The sequence below is a fragment of the Balaenoptera musculus genome, chromosome 4, assembly GCF_009873245.2.
Source record: "Balaenoptera musculus isolate JJ_BM4_2016_0621 chromosome 4, mBalMus1.pri.v3, whole genome shotgun sequence".
Lineage (NCBI taxonomy): Eukaryota > Metazoa > Chordata > Mammalia > Artiodactyla > Balaenopteridae > Balaenoptera > Balaenoptera musculus.
Genome location: NC_045788.1, coordinates 24631761 through 24651597, shown reverse-complemented (window position 1 = coordinate 24651597; position 19837 = coordinate 24631761).

The following is a 19837-nucleotide window of genomic DNA, read 5'->3' as shown; positions in this document are numbered from 1 at the left end:
TTCTTGCTTCATTAACATCTCCCCCCACAAGGTCTCTATTAGAAATTCAGTGTAATAGCTGCAGCCACTTCTTTCTTTCCCAAAACCACCATTTGTCTTTCCTTGAATCTGGGAGATAGGCAATAGCTCTAAAACAATAATATGTAAGAGATGGCTGAGCCCTTCCTCACAGGGCATAGAGGTATCTGATGTGCCCAAAGGCCCTTTACACTCTGAGCACATAATCCCCTCTCCTATACTAAGATTGAGCCCGAAACCAGCTGAGAAGTCTTGATTTCCTAATCTTACTAAAGCATAGGTATAATAAATAAGTACTTTAAGCCCCCAATAGGAGGGAGGGCAGATCCTCCTCTGATAGGACAAGAAAAATCTTCACTCTGCTACAGAATCAAGCTACCATACAATCCCCAGCTCTAGTACTACATACTGCTCCTAGCTACAATTCTACAGTAGCCATATATGCTCCTAGTCATTTATCCAACAGATATCTATTGTGCACCTGTTATGTGCTAGGCATTGTGCTAGATGATAGAGACACAAAGGAGAACAGCTCAGAAAAGGCCTCTGATGTCACAAAGAGTGTAAGAAGGTGAGAACAGATAATAGATGGGTAAACAAACAAGACAATTCCAGAAAAATAAATGCTTAAGGAGATAAAACAGGGTAATTATGAAAGAGTACTTTAAATGTGGTATAGGGGTTTCATTAAATAGAGTGGTCAGGGAAGGTGTCTCTGATTAGGTGACACTTGGGTTGAGACGGAAGGCAAGCCAAGCAAGAGCCCAGGGAAGAACCTTCTCTCAAGTAAAAGGGCAGGAAGGGCAAGGTAAGGCCCTGTAAGATCCTAGCCAAGCTTGTGGTCCTTTTCTGGAGCCCCTACCTCGCAGACATCAGATCTCATAAACACTTACTTTCTGACCTGCCCTACTATGACACACCCGTCTTACCCCCAAACTCCTTTCATGTTGAGCACAAGCCCTAAAGATTCCCAGCTCTATCAAAAGAGTCACCATCCCAGGTCCAACCTTCTGATCATGATCAACACTCCAAGAATTGCATTAGCTTTACCCTACAAGTCTGTGTAGACATAGTCTTTGGGTGTCTTCCCAGCCAGGTGTTAGATCTGTGATCAAAGCACACTTACAGGAAGAAGCAGAGATAAGAAATGGGGAGAAATTGATGTTTTCCAGTTCTTGGAGTCACTCCCTTCCTGAAGCCTGACCACATCATGCTGTCGGCATATGAGACACTTATAATAAATACATTTTTAAAAACACAAGCTAGCTTGAGTTACTCTCTGTTACTTACAATCAAAGAATATTAAGCATAATGCTCTCTCCACTTTTCCCTCTACCATGCAAGTATTTCTATCTAATGCGAGTTCTGAACTATGTACCCAGTGATTTAATATAATGATGTGTGACCACATTTTCTCAGGCATTTTCTTCCTGATGGTAGAGAAGTTTCACTAGACAGTCTGTCATTTCTTAGATGCTAGTGGCTTGTACTGTTTTCCAAATATAATACTGGATGCATCTAGCCTTCAAATTGCCCAGCTGCTCTTTATTTCATATCTTTCATATGATGGCTATGCCCTTTGATAATAATGTGTTCATTTTCCTGATTCTGTCATGTTTACATATTTTTCTTAATATTCACTTTGACATTAGAGTCTTATTTTTTCCTATAAATGTTTTAACAAATCTTCTTATAATATTTGCCTTGATATCATTGAAAGTTTCAAAATGGGTTCTATTGTAGCAAAACACCCATGCTCTATTCTTTGATCAGTAATTATGTGTAAAAGAAATGTCACATTTTCCTTGTCACTTGTTAATTTATTTTTTTAACTCTTTATTTTATATTGGAGTATAGCCGATTAACAATGTTGTGATAGTTTCAGCTGCACAGCAAAGGGACTCAGCCATACATATAGATGTATCCATTCTCCCCCAAACTCCCCTCCCATCCAGGCTGCCACGTAATATTGGACAGAGTTCCCTGTGCTATACATTAGGGCCTTATTGGTTATCCATTTTTAAACATAGCAGTGTGGACATGTTGATCCCAAACTCCCTAACTATCCCTTCCCCCCATGCTTCTCCCCTGGTAACCATAAATTGGTTCTCTAAGTCTTCTCACTTGTTAATTTAGTTCAGTGTATTTGTTAGGTATTATAGACTACATCAATTTTACTCTCATGTACAAATACATAATAAAAGCAAAATCAGGAATAGATGCTAATCAGGTAAAGAAGCACTGGAAACTATTTCACAAAAAATAACTTAGAATCTGTTCCCAATAAGAACAAGTTTTCCTGAGAACACAAATTCTGTTTTTTAGTAGCCATCACCATTTTTAGAATACTTATAAGGAATAATTCCAATGGAAGAAAGAATTGTTGAATTGTTGGAAACAATTATTGGAAAGATTCAGACATTTAAGTCACTTTTTTTCTTAGTATAAACAAATGATCCTTAGTTACTATTTCTAAGATGATTTTAGTAATCCATCTACAATTGATTTAATTATGCCAATAAATATTTTAATTAAAAGATAAACCACACTTAGATAAGTGATGTCTAATGGAAACTCTAATTTCAAGTGTATAGAAAGAGACATTGGAGATGTGATGTGTTCGTATTTTGGTGTTCGAAGCCCATAGTGGGTATGTAATAGAACAATCTAGTAAATAGGCAACCCCATTCAGATATAATAGATATATTTTCAAAACATTAGACCAGCCCATTTACCCCATTCTCTTTGAAATGCCCCCTGACACACTGGGCTGAAACCCTGGCAGCCATTTTTGCAAGTGGAAATAAGAAAATAAACAACTAAAATATACAGTACTTAAATGATAAAAAGTGCCATGGAGAAAAATAAACCAAGGAAGGGGCTCAGTCATATTCAATGCATCTTTTCCACAGGGGCACATTCATGTTCTATTTCAAATGTGAATATGATTTTGTTTTACAGATAATTAAGAGAAATTTGATGAGACTCTTAATATTTAGGACCTAATAGAATACATAGCTATTTAGAGACTTAAAAAAATGTGTCAATGGAACACAAGTTTATAATGCTTTAAAAACAGTTCCTATAAATAAAAAAGCTTTACCAAATTCCAGAGAATAGCACTTACTTAGCAACAAGATCATCCTCCACATTCATCTCCATCAACAACACACCTCATCCCAACAAAGAACACGCCACACACACGTGAATGTCTATGAAAGCAAATATATTTCATTAAGGTACTAAAATCACTCACAAGAAAGCATGGAAAAATAGGTCTAAGAAAAACTTTATCCCTTGGTCTTATTACTTTATGCACCAACCTGTTTCTCACGCAGTCTGCTAAGACCCACTACAGTTTACGAAACACATCTAATCCTCCAGCAAGCTTTTAATACAATCCATTTTGCCTTACACTCTAGTTATTCGTGTTCACTTCCCATCATACTGACAGACTTCCAGTTCGTTAATGGTGTAATATTTATTGAAAGAACATTTTTAACTATTTAACAACTTTTTAGTAACTTGTTCAATATGACTTATCCAATGATATAGTAGATATTATTTCAGAACACAGAGTAGTTATTATTTTAGACAGGACTTTTTGAGAACTCAAGATATGATGTATAAGTGTATAATGAAGACCACAGTCAATTTATATCAACTTGAAATTATAGAAAACTGCAGCTGAAACTATCCTTAGGAATAATTTAATCCTATTTCCTTTTAGGAGGAAAAAGTTGAAAATCAAAGAGAAAAAAGTGATTTTCCCATCTGCATTTTGATAATAATGTGTTCATTTTCCTGATTCTGTCATGTTTACATAATGCCTGAGAAAGTGTGGTCACACATCATTATATTAAATCACTGGGTGCATAGCTCAGAACTCGCATTAGATAGAAATACTTTCCCATCATTTCCCATCCACTAGTGAGCTGATTATTCAGCTCACTAGTGGTAAGGAGAGGCCTCAGTCAAAAATACTCTGGCATCTAAATCTTACCTTCTTTCTCTAAAACTTGGCAAATGCCCTCAAACTTAAAAGTTAATACTCTGAATTATAATTCAGCAAACTGCATTTTTTAAGGTATTGGGTAAAATATCCTTAAAATGCTTAAATATGCTCTGAGAATGTATATGCTTAAATTTACCCATAGACACCACTAGCTCCATCATAGCAAAACAGCAGCATTTAAGTCTTCTCTGCCAAATGATATTTAATGGAAAAATATACAGCCTTTGCCTTGAGGTTGCAGCCATCCTGACTTTGGTGCCCCATTATCTAAGATGAATACATTTAGGTAGACATTGTAGTAGCTCTCAGCAAAGAGCATCTACTCGCAAATCCAAAGAGCTAATTCAACCTTAAGGATGAGGCATTTTCTTATGTTATCCTTCAGGTTTGACCTAGCCTCAAAGACAAAGAGATTATTCACAGTGACTCAGCTCTGGAGTGGCAGCAAAGGAACTAAAAAGTGGGTACAGATGGAATTCAAATCTGGAACATTATAAGACAGAAAGAGTTCTTTTAGGGCCATGGTTTCCATATGGAAATTACATTGGAGGCTTTTGTCTAGGACTGCCTCCTTGCATCCTACAGAGTAAAGCACACAATTAGATATTTTTTCCCTCAGTAGAGATCAAAGAAAATGTCCTAAACATTCTTCAGCCAACCTCAGTGCTGACCAGACATGCACATTTATTTACAAGGCAGCTGCTCAGAGGAAAAAGGAGGAAACCTCAGCAGTTTCCAAAAATTTTAACTTACAGTAAACTAAGGGACTAATGGTTAACTATGATGAGACAGCTCATTCTGATGTCCCTTTTTATCACTTTGAAGTGGTAAAGATGAACTTGCTCTCCTAAAGACTTCAAATGTAAACAGACAGAAAAAAAATTAATGAATGTGTCCTACTTTTTCAGATTAAGCTTTTCCCTCCTTTAAGAATGATTTTTCAGCAGTATCCTGTTTGAAAACAGTCAGGCTGAAAATTGTTCCGGCATTTCTTCTTGATCTTGTTGAAGACAGTGGTGAGTAGGTGAAGGATGAGTTCCCATGGCCACAACTCTTCTTCTTTTTCCAGTTTCTCATATATGTAACTCTAGGTACATCCACAAATAGAAATGCCCTCCAAAGAAAGGACAACCTTTTAAAATGTGGGTACACGTACGAGTATATATTTTGTTGAGCTCAAGGCCTGGTACAAGCTAACTTTTTCATGTCAAAATATAAAATGGTGCAAGGCAAGTATTGAAGATCACATCACAGGCATATATTTTAAAAAGCATCAAGCTGTCAGAAACTTGCCAAGAGGAAACAAATATCACACACACAGAAAAAAATCTTGCCAAAAACTTGAACAAAGTTGAAAGATCTGCAGACCCATAAAATCTTTTGCCAGTAGCACTAAATATAACCTGAGGTGGCATGTAAACTCAAAAGCTAATCTCATCTGATGGGTCATCTCCTAACATGTGACTTGAGAGTATTTTAAAAAGGAACACAAAACAGATATGAACATTACTTTTAGCAGTTGTCAAAACTCAGAATTTTTGTTAAAACCAGACATGCAGGGTAAATAAAAAACTGATGGCTTGAATTCAGTTTTTTTAATCACTCTTTTTATCCCTATAGAATGCACAAAAAAGACAGTAAGTAAATGCTTCTTAATTAGTAAAAACACTATGGGGAAAGAATTGTTGGGAATTTCAAATGGGACCCAAACGACTAAACTGTTTTCTTAAGGGGGTTCTTCATCCAGAGGTATGACATAAATAAATTTTTCCTCAGGGACTGCATCACCTAGATATGTTTTTGACAGTCTGGACAGCTTGTCAGAATAACAAAAGCATTGCTAAAGATCTAGAGAGCTTAACAATTTTCCCCGTGATTGCCAAGATTCATCTAGATTTTAGAAACGGTAAAAGCATACTTATAATTCAGAACTTAGTTTTATGAATTCAGTAAGAGTGAAGAGATCATTTTCTCAAAATCAGACTGAAATACCTGTACTTGAAAAAGTGTGCATCACAAGAAAAAAATTAGAATCAAGTGAGAAATTTAAAGATGCTGCTACACATTTTTATCTTAAATTTTTATTGTGGTTACCATTAAAAATGAAATGAATCCTTTTTTTAGAAGTATTGCCTCATGCCTTTATTTTATTTTCTACTCCTTTTTAATATTTATGATCCTACCATGATGCGCATAAAAAGCACATCCATCTTAAATAAATCTTAACAAAATGATATGAGTAAGAGACCCTCAAATATTGGTGATATGGACTTAAATCATGAAAGATTATTGAGTGGGAGCAGATCAAATGAGAAGTAGGATATGTAGTGAAAGAAGACCCAAACTGGGGCAGGAGACCAGTTTCTAGGCTAAATATTGCCACCAACTGCCCCCTCCTACTACCTGGTAATGACCTTAACCACTCCTGGTATAATTTTTCATGTATCATGAAGAAACTAGATTTGGGGATTTCCCTGGTGGTCCAGTGGTTAGGACTCCACGCTTCCACTGCAGGGGGCACGGGTTCCATCCCTGGTAGGGGAACTAAGATCCCGCACGCTGTGTGGCACGGCCAAAAAATAAAATTAAAAAAAAAAGAAACTAGATTTGATGAATGATTCTTTTAACTGTGTTTTTCAAAGTAATAGGGTTTTGAGGAAGTGCCTCCTTTGGGGTCACCCTGAGGCTGACATAGGTGATGGCTACAGCAGTCAGAGTGGGCCTCCACTATCTATCGGGAATCCTTCGGGGATTTTGTTTGCAAATAGTTTACCTCTGCTTGTAACACTTTCAGAAACTACTGGACTAAACCACTAACGTCCCTTTGGCCCTAAATTCTTAAAAGTGAGAATTAGTTATGGGTATTTAAAGGTCTCCGCTGTGATCCTTTGATTCAATTCTCTCTGCTAAAGAGTAGCACATCCATTTCTTTCTGTGGCTGCCTTGTCATGTTTTTAAGTGTTGTCTACAATCCAGGTATTGCCTGCATTCTGAAGTGCCTTCCCAGAGGGAGACAGTCCATGTGTTAGAGAATGTGCTCTGAGTAGGATGGGGTAATCTCCAAGACTGGAGAGCAGACCTTCCTGGGAAACTGTGTCAGCACTGTCCTAGCCGATCTGACTTAGCAGGTCCCAGCTGGCCAGGCTGATACTGGAGAAAAGTAGCATAAGCATTATATGTAAAGGTGCAGTCATCATTATCATCATCATCATCTACATACAAACTGAGGTGAGAAAGAACAGAAAAGATGGGACTAATCAGGAAGTGTGGAAAGCTTTCAATTTTAAAGCTGAATCCAGAAGTTAAAAATAAAGTTACTAAGGGACAGCAGAGAAGCTATGATGGCTGAGGAGGTGCTGTGAGTTCGAAGCTCTACCTAGCCGTGTATGTACACAAATGGAACCTCTAGCAATCTTTTGATGTTCTAAAGATCCAGCATTGGGAGTCCTTATGAAAGTCATAACATGATGGAGAAATGTGAAATCAATGGCTTGATTTCATAATATTTGTTTATAGAAATAGTAGTGCTATTTATCATGTGACCTGCAATGATTTAATTTGGCTGATATGATATAGCTGTAAAGAAAAAGTGTTGCCTGCGATAACAGTTCTACAAGGATCAAATTATTAGCCACTGCAGTCGCCCATTGACAGTGCACGCTGAGGGGAATTCAGGATGGAGAAAAACAGGAAGTATTCTGTGCTTTGGATTGACGGGCCTCTAGATAGTTAAGATACATATTTAAGGAAAAATTTCAATGACCCCAGATTCTTGCATCTTCCCATACATAGAAAAGCACTAAAATCTTTAACTTGAGATGTCCATTCTTTGTGATTAGCAGTAAGCTCTTGATGTTCGACATTTTTTTTTTCCCAAGCAAAATTGTATATATATGCTGGCTCCTCACTTACCTCTTCAGAACAGTTCCTCAGAGCTGTCTGAGAGGCTGTCTCCTGGGCTATAGTCCTCAGTAAGGTCCCTGAATAAAACTTAACTAACAACTTTTATGTTCTGTGTTTTCCTTTCAGTTTACACAGCCTACTGGGAATGGTCTAAAAACTTAGGTGGGGTACTACTGGGCATATACCCTGAGAAAACCATAATTCAAAAAGAGTCACGTACCACAATGTTCATTGCAGCACTACTTAAAATAGCCAGGACATGGAAGCAACCTAAGTGTCCATCGACAGATGAATGGCTAAAGAAGATGTGGCACATATATACAATGGAATATTACTCAGCCACAAAAAGAAATGAAATTGAGTTATTTGTAGTGAGGTGGATGGACCTAGAGTCTGTCATACAGAGTGAAGTAAGTCAGAAAGAGAAAAAGAAATACCATAGGCTAACACATATATATGGAATCTAAAAAAAAAATGGTTCTGAAGAACCTAGAGGCAGGACAGAAATAAAGACTCAGATGTAGAGAATGGACTTGAGGACACGGGGAGGGGGAAGGGTAAGCTGGGACGAAGTGAGAGAGTTGCATGGACATATATACACTACCAAATGTGAAATAGATAGCTAGTGGGAAGCAGCCGCATAGCACAGGGAGATCAGCTCGGTGCTTTGTGTCCACCTAGAGGGGTGGGATAGGATGGGTGGGAGGGAGACGCAAGAAGGAGGAGATATGGGGATATATGTATACGTATAGCTGATTCACTGTTATAAAGCAGAAACTAACACACCATTGTAAAGCACTTATACTCCAATGAAGATGTTAAAAAAAAAAAAAAACTTAGGTGGGGTAAGACGTAGAACCTCCTTGAATGTTGAAAAATGCTCAGGCAGTATCAGTGCCTGGATCATTTATCTATTGCTGCTAAACAAAAGTATCTAACATTTAATGACTTAAAAAATAAGCATAAATCAACCACATAAATCGATTATTTGCTTATGATTCAGTGAGTCAGCAATTTAGGCTGGGCTCAGCTGAGCTGTTTTTCTGTTGCTTTTGCCAGGTCACTCACATGGCTGCAGGTATTAGGTGGCTCAACTGAGACAGGATGGTCTATGATGACCTCACGGACATGTTGATGAAAAATTAATCAGTCGATCTAAGAAAGAAATGGGAAATTTTATTCAAGCCAAATTGAGGATTATAACCTGGGAACAGCATCTCAGAAGGCTCCGAGAACTGTTTCTGCCCATTAGAAGTCAAGGTACAGTTATATAAGTGTTTTTGAGACAAAGGGTTGTACACTAAGTGACATATTATGGGCAGTTTACATAATCCAGATCTAAGCGTCATGGGGGCCCCTTACAAGATCAGGAAGGAATGTTATCTTTTAAGGAGTTGTATTTTTGACGCTAGGAGAATGTTGCTCCTTATGGTTGATCAGGTATTTCTGACGATGAGGGAGGTTTGGTCAATGCAATAATGCAGATCCGCAATGCACAGAATGTGGTAGACAGGAGGCCAAAGGGTCGAGAAAATCTTTTATGTTTAAGTTTTTCTTGTCTTGACATAAAATGTGAATTTTATTTCACAGACAGAACTGGCAGTGGGTACTGCCTGTCAGCTGAGTCACATGTCTTCAGGCCATGTTCTCAGGCTCCTTCACAGAACAGCAGCTGTGCTCCAGGAGGGCAAGAGCAAAAACTGTAAGCCATCCTGAGGCCCAGGTTCAAAATTACACCATTCTGCCATCATCTATCAGCCAAAGCAAGTAACAAAGCCAGTCCCAGAGTCAAGGAATGGGGGAACAGAATCTACCTCTTCATGGGAAGAGGAGAAAAGCCATATTGCAAAGGAGTTTGTGTACAAGTGGGATGGATTATCTTCCACAATGTCTTTAATGCATTTTTCTTCACTCATACCTGGAGTGACAGCTCCCAATATAGAAAGAAAAGGAAAGGATAGGAAAGGGAAGGGAAGGGAAGGGAAGGGAAGGGAAGGGAAGGGAAGGGAAGGGAAGGGAAGGGAAGGGAAGGGAAGGGAAGGGAAGGGAAGGGAAGGGAACCTGGCATTTAAATAAATGATGCTGACCTTAGTAACTTTGGAATATGTTTTGTCTGGAAACTGTTAAGACTAAACACAAAAGGAAAGGTGCATAAATACTGTACTTAGATTGATAAAGTTGTTTCCTGTGGAGGTTAACATTTCTGAAAGTACTCTACATATATACTGAGATTGAGCAAATAAGTAAAGGCAGGACAGGTGCTGGGAGCCAGGTTTCTCCCTGTTGGAAAAGGAGGTTACAGGCTAACAAGAGGGTCAGTCTAGAATGAACCGTGTGGGCTTGGATTAAATTTGGCGACATCAGCATGAACTCATGTTTAGCTTAATATAGATACAGATGGATAGATACATGAATAACTATAGATATGTGTGTATACATATGTGTACATGTATGTTAATACACATACATATATTTCCTAGCTCTCTGCACTGAAAAGGCTTAGGAGCAATGACACTCCCATAGCGACAGGCACAGCAAGGGCCCACATGTTGCTTTCTGTACCATTCCCCAATTAAAGAACCAGTGATCTTTGGAGAAATGGCTGATTCTAGGGCTGGGGCCGGGAATATACCAGATGAACCTGGAGTGTTTTGTAGTGCCAGAAAGTAAGGAAATGCTGAAAAAATAAACGATGTGGTCATGTCAAAGGGACACAGGAGCCAATTTGAAGAGCTCCCAATGGCCAAAGCTGAAATAATTCAAGCAATAAAACAAATAATATGGTATTGGGTTATAGCCCAAAATATAAAATAAATATTCAAGAGTCTGTGCTGATATAAATGAATGATTGAATAAATAAATAAATGGGGGAGAAGACACAAATCTCTCATACAGGAGAATTCCAAATAATTTATGTAGATACTTCTCTGAAAGACGCAGCTTAACTCCCCTCCCCTCAAGTATAGGCTGTGCTTAGTGACTTGCTTCCAAAGAATAGAATAGGAAAGCAAAAAAAAGTAACTTTACAGTGGAAAAACCTGGCAAAAACTACCTCAGGCAGGTGATCAAGGTTAACACCTACAATGATAAGTCATGCTAGTAACATGAACCCTTGGTATGAACGTGAACCTTAATGAGATGAGAATGGCACTTCACCTGTGTGGTCATACGTCCCCAAATCCCATAATCCCTGTATAACCATGATAAAAACATCAGACAGTACCCCTCAAAACTGCCAAGATCTTTAAAATCAAGGAAAGTTGGAGAAACTGTCATAGACTAGAGGAGGCTGGGGAGACATTAGGACTAAATGTAATGTGATATCCTGGAACAGAAAAGGGACATTAGGCAAAAACTAGTGAAATCCAAAAAAGTATGGAGTCGAACTAATAACGTACCAGCGTTAGGTCCTTAGCTGTGACAAATTTACCATTGTAATGAAAGATGCTGATGATAGGGAAACCGAGTGAGGGTTATACAGGAACTCTCTGTACTATCTTTGCAACTTTTCTGTAACTCTAGAAGGCTTAATAAAAACCTTATTAAAAAACAAACCTGGCTCCTACTCTCTGGTTTAAACCTTACTTACATCTGCTTTCCCAACTTTCCATCCTACGGTCTTGGACCTGGAGTCTCTTAATCTGCCTAGCCCTTTGGGTTGAAGTCTGGATGACCCATTGATTTTCAAATGAAAAACATAAATATATATATATGTTTAAATATACATATATACATACACATATACATGTGAAATGCACACACACATACATATATGCATATACACACATATATAATCACACTGCAGAGATACAAAATAAAAACATACCAAAAGTAAAAATACAACAAATAACCACTGCTAGCAGCCCTCTGCAGAGCCCATTAGGCTTTTCTGAAATAAGTACAAAGTTTCACATGCTATTGAGAAAACTACTTTCTTCACAATGTGCATTTATGAAGCTTAAGCTTTAAAGCCCCACATAAGCATAGACCCCTTCCAGGTATCTGAATCAATCTTCTTCTTAAAGAAATTGTGTAAACTTCAGGCCCTACATACCTGGATTCACTCACTTCCATGTGAATAAGTGTACCTCTGCATTATCATTTTAAGTGCCAGAAAGCATCATAGTATTTGACTGCATGGATGGATCATCCTTTTTTCAATTAATCCCTTAAAGAGATGTCTAGCTTTTCTAATTCTTTGGAGTATCACTCAGTATCTGCGCTTGGGTGTTGAGTTAGCATCTCTCTAAAATGCTTCCTCTGAGCCCTGAAGCCCTGCACTCAATCCAGGCTTCTAGCTAGCGTTCCTGTCCTTGGTGCTCCTGGCCCCTAAACGTCTTGAGGGGAGAACTGGAAGTAAATTTGGGACAACAGAGTATAAGTGCGAGTTCTTGAGAAGGAAGTCAGCGAGAGGAAGCTGTGTTTGGAGACTGTTATTATGACAATCATTTTATCAACAAATCAGTATGGTGTGTGTGTGCTTTGCAAATGTAACTCTCAGAGTAACAGGAAAAAGAGAAACTGTGACAGATCTGAGACCCCTTGTAGTAGCAGTCGCAACCCCAGGGGCACAGGATCCCTTGACATGGCTCTTAGGAGGCACAATCTTTGAGCTATAAATAAATAAATAAATAGGAAATAGAGGGTCTGCTGAGAGGGCAGGGATAAGGTATGTGGGTGGGTACACTTTAGAAAGGTACCTCCATAAGCTACCTTTTTTTTTTTTCTCCTGTGAAAATAGGAGGCCCCGTTATGCAGGAAGAGACGGGAGTTTGATGTTGAAATATGCACTAAGTTGACAGAGGAGGTTATAAGAAAGCAAGTTCGTACCAGCAGCACGAGGGATGGTTTAAGTTTGGGAATGAAGCCTTGTACGTCACTAACCAGACACCTGACACAGTGAAAGAGTTGCACAGCTCCGGGCAGGATCACAACGGAACAACAGCCGGTCCCAGGAAGGGCAAGGCAAGCCTGCAAGGAAGAGGGGCCTCGCTCTTTCTGACAACGGTAGGCAGGAAAGGGTGGTAGTTAAAGAAAGCATTTCAAATGTGGAACTTGAAGGGCCAGAGCGGCACAGTGAAGAGGGCTGGGGGAGGGGGCACATCCCATCTTTGCAGTTCACTAGTTCTGTGGCCTTGGGCAGACACTTAACCTCTAGGACCATAGTTTCCAGTATGTAAAATGGAAATAGCATACCTCTCTTGCTTTAAAGATTAGATATAAAGTGTTAAGCACAATGCCTGTCACTTAGTGTGTGCTCAAGGGGAGTGGTATTGAAAATGATGTTAATAGACCTAAATCATTTGTTCCTTCTCTCTCCCTGTCTCCTTTTGGTAGCTTCTCTCCCCAAGCTCCAAGTCATTTCTGTGGTTTCTCAGTCTCTCTCCTGTCTTAGGCAGAGCCATTGAGCTCTTCCCACCTGCTTTTCCAAATTTAAATAGATGAATTGTTCAGTAACTCTGGGCATAGGCTTACTCCTTAGATTTATTTACAACGGCTAATCTCTTTGTTTCTAAAGATACAATTAAAGAACCTCTCGCTGCTCTTGTACTTCCTAAGACATACACCTGTGTGGACACTGTCGCTCCCAGTTCCCTCAGGGCCGTTGCTGCACCCTTACCAAGTCTGGGACAACAATGGACAACTTTCTGTTCATCTCCATGGTGTCAATCAGATGTTAAAGTTAAAAGATATGCGATAGTTTGGCAATTTCTGAAAAGGTTAAAAATAAAATTCCCATGTAACCCAGCAATTCCACTCATGTATATACCCCCAAAATTGAAATCAGGGACACAAACAGTGACCTGTATGCTAACATTACTTTCAGCATTATTCACAATAGTCAAGAGATGGAAATAATCCAAGCATCCAACAAGAAATAAATGGATGGGGAATTTCCTGGTGGTCTAGTGGTTAGGACTTTGCGCTTTCACTGCTGAGGGCCCGGGTTCGATCCCTGGTCAGGGAACTAAGATCTCACAAGCCGTGCAGTGAGGGGAAAAAAAAAAAAAAAAAAAGGAAAGAAAGAAAAAGAAATGAATGGATGAACACAGTGTGGTATAGACATAAAATACAATATTCTTAATAAGGAATACAATTCTGGTACATGCTACAACATGAGCGAACCTTGAAAACAAGTGAAGGAAGCCAGACACAAAAGGACAAATGTTGTATGACTCCACTTACATAAAATATTTAGAATAGGCAAATTCATAGAGACAGAAAGTAAATTAGAAGCCTGGGGCTGGGGAAAGGGGTAATGCAGAGCTGTTGATTAATGTGTACGGAGTTTTGTGTGAGGTGATGCAATAGTTTGGAAATAGACAGTGGTGATGGTTGTACAATATTGTGAATGTAATTGATACCACTGAACTGTACACTTAAAAATGGTTAAATGACAAATTTTGTTTTATATATTTTACCATAGAAAGAAAAGAAGAGGCATGACACATTGGAAAAAAAAGCACTCTAATTCATAAGTTAGAACACAAACATTTCTTCAAATTTTAATATATCTGAAACCAACATTTGTTTTACAATCTCTGCATCTTACATTTGCTGTCTACCAGGTTGTAGTTGTGAAATGAAGCCATTGCCTGCACATGTTCAAATGTGGTCGATACTCCCATTATTATTGGAAAGGTTCAACCTTAAAACACTAGGGTTGACATACTATTCAAGAACCATTTAAGGAGAAGAATGAGACTTCTAGTTTTTTTTGTCTGAAGCCCTGTTACTTCTATTGGTAAGTTCAAGAAAGTGCCAGCATCAAAACTTAAAGAATTGGTGGCTATGGCTTGGAAGAAAATTCTGGAGACAGCACCGAAGCACTCTTTGGAGAAATATGGCTGCACCAATGTTCTTGGTGACACAGAGGATGACATATAGTGTGGAAAAATGTGTACAGCAAGGGCTCTGAAAAGTGGGTCAAGAGAGTGGATGAATTCTGAATATAAAATGTTTTGCAAATACCTTAGCCAATCTATTTTGCTTATATTTTCCCTCTTAAGTATACACTCAAAAAGTCTAAGCAAGCTCTTTCAGTACATATAAAATAAAAATTCTAAGTGATAAGACTCACTGTGACATAGCTTCACTAACAACATTTTATTTTGTTTTTTAAGCTTACTCCCCTTAGGAGTATATAAAATAATGGTATCTCACAAGCAATGGCACCTTAGATTTAATAAATGCAGTAATTGTGGTAAATAACCAAAGATTAATATCCTTAATAAGATGAAGTGCTCCTACAAATCAATAGAAAAATATCAACCAGCTTTTAAAAGTGGTCAAAGGATAACAGCAAGCAGTTCACAAAAAAATTAAATGGTCATCAAACTTATTGGAAAGATGGTTAGCCTCACTAAGGCTGGAGCTGGAGTGCTGGGGGAAGACATTAACTCATGTTTCCAAGTGGAAGGACTGCCTGAGAGGAGCACTCCTGATCTGTCTTCTCCCCTTCCCCAGTGACTCAACTAACTGGTGAGTTGGGAAAGGGAACTGGACATGTGTGGTCACTTTCTCTTTCCTTAAGGGGTATGACTGTCTTCTGAATCACAAACTCTCTGCTTCTCCATGTATGTTTTCCAAGGAGAGACTACCAATGGCAGAAGGTCTGTCGTTTTTCAACACTGCCTGTGATAAAAGTGGGGAAGATTAATTCGAGGATATAGTATTCAGAAGACTATTGTTATCATGGATATAGGCCATGCTGTCCAACAGCTTTAAATTGATAAATAGCATAGGTGATATTCTCCATCTTCCTGATTCCTGCATCTGCCTCTCAATTTATTCTAAATCAGGCAGGAAGGTAAGAGGGTGTTATTAGTTCTCTCAAGCTTCATCAACTAATTATTAGGAATAAGGGGAATAGTATTTTGCACATAATATTCGTAAAAATAAAAATAAATAGGGAATTCCCTGGTGGTCCAGTGGTTAGGACTCGGCGCTTTCACTGCCAGGGTCCGGGTTCAATCCCTGGTTGGGGAACTACGATCCCACAAGGTGTACAGCACAGCCTATATATATATATATATATATATATATATATATATATATATATATATATAATATATATATATATATATATATATATATAAATAAATAAGTTATAGTCAGTGTTGGCAGGCAGTAAGAAGCCTATTCTCATACAGTTTTGGGGAGAATAAGTTGGCAAGCCTTTGGAGAGTTTGGAAGCTATATTTCCATATTTAAATATGCATACCTTTGACCTGGCATTCACTTCCTGCAGAAGTACTCATATATGTACAGTGTTATTTGTATAAGGATAGTCAAAACAACTGTGTTTAATAGTGAAAAATTGGACGTGATTACAAAAATAAAGTATGGTTATTTTTATGCAGAAATACTATGTAACAATTTAGAACAGGGGTTGGCAAACTGTGACCCATGGGCCAAACTTGGCCTATTTTTGCAAATAGAGCTTTATTGGGACACAACCATGCTCCTGAGTTTTTGTATTGTCTACGGCTGCTTTTGTGCTATCCAATGACAGAGTTCAGGAATTCCAACAAAGACCACATGGCCTGCAAAGTCTTAAAAGAAAATGTTTGCCAACCCCTGATTTAGAAAAATGAAGTAGATTTAGACTGATAGGCTCTGAGTTCTACCAAAAAAAAAAAATCCAGTTGAAGCCTAGTATGATGCCTATTATGTAGTTAATGTGATCTCCATTACGTAAAAAATCTGTATGTATGGCTACATAAATGTAATCCAACACAAACAGTATGAACAGCAGTTACTTATTTGAAGAAGAAGAGCTGGGGTAGGGGAAGAGGGGTGATTTTAATGGGTATATATTCATGTGTTACTTTTGGAATTCTTATACAGGCATCAAAAAGGGCAAAGAAAATGTCTGGATCCATCCAGGGATTTCTCTCTTTGCCTTCTAGCCTCCCTTGCCCTTTACTAAATCCTTGCTCTAGACTCATGTTCTGCCAAGCCAAGAAGAAAAACTCTTCACCTGCTGCATTTTTACTGGTACTGTTTCCTTCCAATGAGGAGGGTATGGAAGAAGTGGCTTATTATTTGATTATTAATAAGTTTGCATATTTTGCCATGTCAGCCCCATTATGTTTCCTCTTTTCAGAACTGTTAAGACTTAAGTTACATATACTACACTGGTTTCATTATTTTTGATCAAAGGAGATTCTAAGTAAAACCATGAGCTGAAAATAAATAGCCATACTTTAAGTATCATGGTAACTGATATTTTTTACTTTTTGATATTTCAACAAAAGATGCAAAAATTAAGCTTCAAAAGTGATAATTAATTTGACAAAAGTCTTGGAACAGTCCCCTCCCCGAAAAGAGTTTGTGATTTTTTTTTCCCCTGCGGATTATAAATTATTAGCCTATGAAGCACAAGAACCTGGAAACTTAAAATTCTCATGCTGAATCATATCTTTGGCAATTTCATCTAAACCACAGGAAGTTTTCTAAAAATATCTGTTGCCTTTCCTCCTGCTAAAACTAGTTTAGAGCCTTAAGTTATAAAGAGGTAAAAGTCATGGGTGCCTGTGCACTTCCAGCTAGCAAGAAGCCAATTATTTAATCCTTGAACGAAGCCTCTTCTTTCTCTCTGGGCAAACCATCAATGTTTATTTGTTATTACCATGTACTTGTATAGCACTTCACAGCTTACAAAGTGTTTTCCCATACATTACTGCATCTGGCCAGTAAACTTGTAGTTAAGAGTCAAAAGAGGAAATTCTGTGTTTCTTTAATATGAACACTATCTTACAGATGTTAAATAATTTGTCTAGGGGAACAACTGGCAAGTGTCAAAGAAGAGATTCAAACTCTCAGAAACATTTAAGTATACATTTTTAATAATTCAAAGATGTCCTTCTCTTTTTCACTGCCTTTTCTCAAATGACATCAGAGAAACATTTTTCCATGGGGGACCTGTGAGTGTTAAGTGTTTGAGATTTCTATTTGTGGCTTTAACACCAAAAATTGACTTTTTAAAAGAGAATATTAGTTTCAGAGGAAGATAGAAAAGATCCATACTCAAAACTTCATTACATCTGAGTACACCAATATCATTAACTAGTTTCATGAGACCAAAATCTGCCTGTAACTTCTAATTCTTACCTTATTCTACTTCCACAATATTTGAAAATAAGCTATGTCTGAAAATCATTACATAAAAGGACCACAAAAATATAGTGTCCCAGTAATAGTGGGAAAAAAAATCAAAGAAACTCAAAAATACAGGCGTTGATTAAAAAAAAATTCTAGAAGGTTGACTTTCAGAATTGTTAACGAGACAACTGAAAACACCTTTCAAAGCAAGTGTCAGGAAATAATTTGGGTAACCCAATATTACGAAGTGATTACTTAAAAAACGTAAAGATAACCTACATGAGAAGTCCTTAGGAGACTGTAAGTATAATTAAGTAATTTGCGTAGCTAAAAAAAGAAAAAAATGAATACATATTACAAGAAACTAAAACCAATAATCAATGTCTTTAAGTATAAAAAGAAAAAATGGAAAAATAGTGAGACCACTCAATGTCATTGGAGAGCCACTGGTTTTGTTTCAGGATTAAAGTAAAATACAGAGAGCATTGCTTCTGCTTGTCCTATCTTCATCTAACAGCCTACAGGTGACCTCTTTCAGTATTCTGAGTCACCGAAACACCTGAGATATACAACTAAAAGGAAAACAAATTAACAAAATCCCAAGCCTGACTGCATAAATGTTGAGCTTATTTTAATGGTCTGTCACCTTACAAGGCAGACTTTCTTATAGGTCTATATAGTCTTAGAACTTGGGAGTATAAGGCATGAGGTACAGTTTCAAGTTATCTGTAGGATAAAGAAAGGTGAAAGGGAAAAAAAAAAACAACTTGAAAGGCTGAGGTAGATCCCTAGAGACAGAATATATTAGTAAACTCATGTTGGGAAGAGTAATCTAATCTATATAGATCTATGAGGCCTAACATTTCAAGGTCAAAGTAGAAAAGATCTTACCCTTTTATTTCTCTCACTCTCTACTCTTCTCCCCCATCTCTCCTTTTTTTTTACCTTATTTTTTTAAAAATTTTTTTAACATCTTTATTGGAGTATAATTGCTTTACAATGGTGTGTTAGTTTCTGCTTTATAACAAAGTGAATCAGCTATACATATACATATATCCCCATATCTCCTCCCTCTTGCGTCTCCCTCCCACCCTCCCTATCCCACCCCTCTAGGTGGTCACAAGGCACTGAGCTGATCTCCCTGTGCGATGCAGCTGCTTCCCACTAGCTATCTATTTTACATTTGGTAGTGTATATATGTCAATGCCACTCTCTCACTTTGTCCCAGCTTACTCTACCCCCTCCCCTCCCCTGTATCTTAATTGGGGTTTTTCTACTTCTTGCCCTCACAAATCTTCCCCTCCACTAATTTATTAAAAATTGAGGATATGGACGTAAACGTTTTATGCAATTATATTCATATGCTCTTGTCCTCAACTATATGCTTCTGGTTCTTAGAAGTTGCCACATGGTATAGGACAGTGTTGAAGTCAACCAGAACATCAATGTTGAGCCCGAGGTCTGCCACTACTTATTTTTGTGACCATGGGCAAATAACTTTTCAAAAAAAAGAACTAAAATGCCTTTATCCAGAATTTAGACATATAGACAAATTCAGACAAAATTTAGACTTAGTATAGGTAGTTTTATGGTTTTTCCACATATTAAGGCAAGTGCAAAATTAAAGTAGATGAGGTTACTCAAGACATCCACCTTATTGTTTAGTTGTTCAAATTTCTGTTTCCACTTGGTTTTAAAGTAGATTTGTTCAAATCAGGATACAAAGGTGACATTTGCATTTACTTTCTGTTACTAAAGTCTCTTTCAATGTATAGGGTCCCTCTCCTTTTCCTT